This window comes from Triticum aestivum, unplaced genomic scaffold (genome assembly GCF_018294505.1).
Source record: "Triticum aestivum cultivar Chinese Spring unplaced genomic scaffold, IWGSC CS RefSeq v2.1 scaffold172207, whole genome shotgun sequence".
In the NCBI taxonomy this organism is placed as follows: Eukaryota; Viridiplantae; Streptophyta; class Magnoliopsida; order Poales; family Poaceae; genus Triticum; species Triticum aestivum.
The window spans coordinates 1-4,147 of NW_025231073.1; the positions used below are offsets into that span (position 1 = coordinate 1).

At 36.9% G+C, this 4,147-nt stretch overlaps 1 long non-coding RNA gene across 3 annotated transcripts; it reads right to left on the reverse strand.

Moving 5' to 3' along the window:
- Positions 1-1,884: 1,884 nt before the first annotated feature.
- LOC123175692 (uncharacterized) lies at positions 1,885-3,347 on the reverse strand. 3 transcript variants are annotated; one of them, XR_006488081.1, is made up of 4 exons: positions 3,270-3,347; positions 2,921-2,971; positions 2,581-2,778; positions 1,885-2,230 (listed from the first exon to the last, which is right to left on the reverse strand). It is a non-coding gene; the product is annotated as an uncharacterized lncRNA (long non-coding RNA). The 3 variants fall into 3 exon arrangements; XR_006488080.1 differs by having other exon boundaries at positions 2,581-2,971; positions 3,270-3,284; XR_006488079.1 differs by lacking the exon at positions 3,270-3,347 and having other exon boundaries at positions 1,886-2,230; positions 2,921-3,155.
- Between the last annotated feature and the right edge of the window lie 800 nt (positions 3,348-4,147).

Here is a 4,147-nt window from a genome sequence, read left to right on the forward strand (position 1 = left end):
TGATTCATGTGGATGAATGCGTCAAAGATCTCTTGCTCTGTGAAAGGGCAATCTAGATGGCGTAGTTGGGGAACAGGAGAGGGATAAAGTTCAAGCAGGTTGGAGTTCTAGATTGTAGCATTGGTGGATCTTACTAGGCTTGAGAAGTACTCCCTTAGTTCACAAATATAAGATGCATATTGGATACTTAAATATAGACTAGTACAATGCCCGTGCGTTGCCACGGGCCTTTTGTTGTATAAATCTTAATGAATTTTTGGGCCCTTCCAATGACATCGCCTCAACACTCTTGTCGATGGATTCTTTTTGAACATTGACATAATCCATCTCCATCTCTTTCATACTCTGCAAAAATAAATATGTATAGAAACATACCTCTTGTACTATCATGCACAACAAATATATAAAGAACAATTATTTGTATGCATCTCTTCTGATTGTGTAAAACCCGATGATTTTTTAGTCTGGTTCACCATAAAGGTTTGTCAATAAAAAGCCATCAGTTTTGATCTTTGATCTACAAAAGTAAACATATAAACAATATTAAAATAAAAAATAGAAAACTCATATACAATATATATTCATTGGTCAGATGCTAAATGCGAGTAGATGACCATTTTTACTCGGAGTGGGTGAGATCGTCCTTTTTAGTAGAGTGAGCCGCATTCCAATTTGAATAAACTGTAAGTTCACCTGTATATCACTTGTTGGTAATTATGTTTCAAAAGAAATAGCAAACTCTGTGATGTTGCTTATGTTTCATTCTTATATCAAGATTGAAAGATTGTTTTCAGTTTTTAGAAATATTGTTGTAAATTTTGGATGCTTGCATTTCCATCATGAAGATAACTAATATGTTACTTAGAAGAATTCTTGCATTTCCAGCTTCAAGATAGGTAATATCTTATTTAGAAGGATGCTTACATTTCCTGCTCACCGATGGACGGAGCAACAAATTTGTTATTTGGATGTTGAGTTTATTTCATATTCAAAATGCAACGTTTATGTGTCCTTATGTTCACTTCCTAGCATCATATGCAAACTTGCTGACAAGTGACAAATATGTAAATAGCTTGAAAAAAGTGGATGAACAGCCTGTAAATTTGAATAGTTGAATGACCATGCATTGCCATGGAATAAAAAGAACATAGCGATCGAATAATTGACTCAATGTAGAAATATGTTGGACAAGCTGGCATGTGGTTTCCATCCATACAGTAATAAAACTGATTCTCTCTCCATTTCTTGTTATTTCTTCGTAACCATCCTCTCCTTGCAAGAAAATGAAACGATATCTAAGTATCCAATAATACAAAAACCTAAGTATCCCAAAAACCTAAGTATCAAAAACTACAGTAATTTAGCCTACAGGTGTGAAATACCACAGTTTTAACATAACAGAATATTTTGTAGTATTGATAATACAGACAACCGCTAGTTTTCAGCGACACAAAATTAGCTAGCTAAAACCATTAGCAGCTGCAGACACACGTGCTTTTCTATTAGCTAGCCATTTTATGCAACTACTCGGCCATGCACCAAGAACGGCCATGCACACGGCGTAGAAGACACATATTCTAACTGGCTATCCGGACGGCAACAACGTCTTCAGAACGATTTTGTGGTTGGCTGTAATTTGGAAGAACAAACGGAAGCGAGCTAACTAAATCACCAAGCAGAAGATCCTAATAAAACGGTCGTGGACATGAGGCGTGTTGAGAAGAAGGTATGAGCGAGGGACTCTTTTTCTCAGCGAGCTCAGTTTTTTAAAAAAAAGAGGTATGTGGTTCTTTTTTTTATGCAGAGAAGATATTGTGGTTTGCCAAAAACTGCAGTATTAAAATTACAATTTTTAGAGACAGCCAAACAACCCTTTATAATAAAAACTACAGTATTATAAAAAACTGCAGTATTATGGGAATACATAGAAAATACTTTGTTACCAAACGGGGCCTAATCTTCTCCCACCCTTCCTCCTGTTCCACCTTCATGTACTTGTACAAATTATATAAATTTTATGATTTCAAAAGAATATTTTGATTATATTTCTTATTTAAAAGTAATTAAAGATGTACATGGTGGTTAATCCAACCTAAATTTTTTACCGCAACAAGGATAAAACTTGAAACTAACATAGACTTAATTAACTAAACTGTCCTTTGTCCCCATTTCTTAAACTCCTCACACGCTACTTGCTCCATTCTCCCCGTGGCCATGCAACCATGCCTACCTGTGACCATGAAAATCAATCAATCATTAAAATTCATGATCTGACTATACAATTCACAAGATAAATGAAATCCATGTCAACTAAAATATAATTAAAAACACGTCGTTTGTGCTCTGTAGCAGGGATACATTATCATACGAGCTAGGTTAGAGTACTCGTACCATGAATAAAGAAGGCACACAACATCTGGCATTATCACAAAATCATACTTGCACACATTACCACCAGTAGCAAGATAAACGAGGTGGATATCAGCTTTTAAAGCATGATTAGGAATCAAGGCAAACTCTATTTTCAGGGTTAGAAAGAAAAAGACCAAGTGCAAGAATTGGAACAGATAAGAAGCTTACCAGGGCATGATGCCATTGGGTTGGATGTCATGCACGGGCCAATAGAGCTCCCTCCCTATCTCTTACGAAGCTCTCCCTACGACCCACTTCAGAGCAGCCGGTCGTGCTTCTTTCCAACCCAACTTCTGCATCGCCGCAGATCAGCCAAAGGAGCTGCTGCCGGCAGCCAAGCTCACCTTCCGCACTGCTACAGATCAGCTAGCATGTGGAGTGTACATGATCCGAGAGAGACTCAGTCGAGCAACATAAATGAAAAAGGAAAAGTACCAACGTTTTGAGAAAATGAATTCAGTTAGTCATACAAGAATATGTTCAGAAGATAAAAATCATTTAGACACACCTCACGCAAATTCTCTCAAAGAAATTCTTCATGACATCTTCCGGAACCTACCTGTTCAGAAAAACAAAGTAAGAGAGCAGACATATGCAGCACAATTACCATCTCGGAACTTGTGGTGTGAAACCATCAAAGTACAAAAAAGATATATGAATATACTGTTTCCTTATTTATTTAATTTTATTCCAGATTACAGTTGAAATGTTTATAAAGTACATATTCTTGGGTAGCATTTCTTTCTCGTCTTGTCTGCACAATAAACAGATTAAGGCTTAATATTATTACTGAGCTCAAAGATCGATCAACAAGTCATATGCTCTAATTTAGAAAAGAACTATGTGCATTTACTTACTGGAGGAAGAAACCAAGGTCAAAAGGCAAAATGGCAGTCTTCATATCGTGCGTCAAGCATAACTACATTGCCTTATGAACTGAAGTAAAAATTAGAATTATCAAGCAACAGTACTAACAACCAACAGTGACAAGACTATTGCTCTTGCACAAATGTTTATCCCAACAAAGGATCGGGAACTCGCTAGATACACTAACTGAGGCTCTTTCCCTTTGCTTGAGGCACTGTCTTAGGAACAACTTCAGAGTAGGTCGATTGAAACTTAGAAGAAACGGAGATACACATGTTAACTAATAGACTGACATATGTCACTTTGTGATTGAAGTTAACTATGAATAAGGACTCTGGAACATGAACATACAGTTGTGTGGTCTAAGTGCGAGGAACATTGTTGCTGGCAGAAGAGCAATCATGAAAATCAGCACAAATATGCTCAGGTTGATTTCTGTTGGAAATATGCCCTAGAGGCAATAATAAAATGGTTATTATTATATTTCTTTGTTCATGATAATTGTCTATTGTTCATGCTATAATTGTGTTATCCGGAAATCGTAATACATGTGTGAACACATAGACCACAGCACGTCCCTAGTGAGCCTCTAGTTGACTAGCTCATTGATCAAAAGATAGTCATGGTTTCCTGACTATGAACATTGGATGTCATTGATAACGGGATCACATCATTAGGAGAATGATGTGATGGAAAAGACCCAATCCTAAGCTTAGCTCAAAGATCGTGTAGTTCGTTTGTTGTAGCTTTTCTGAATGTCAAGTATCATTTCCTTAGACCATGAGATTGTGCAACTCCCGGATACCGTAGGAGTGCCTTGGGTGTGCCAAACGTCACAACGTAACTGGGTGACTATAAAGGTACATTA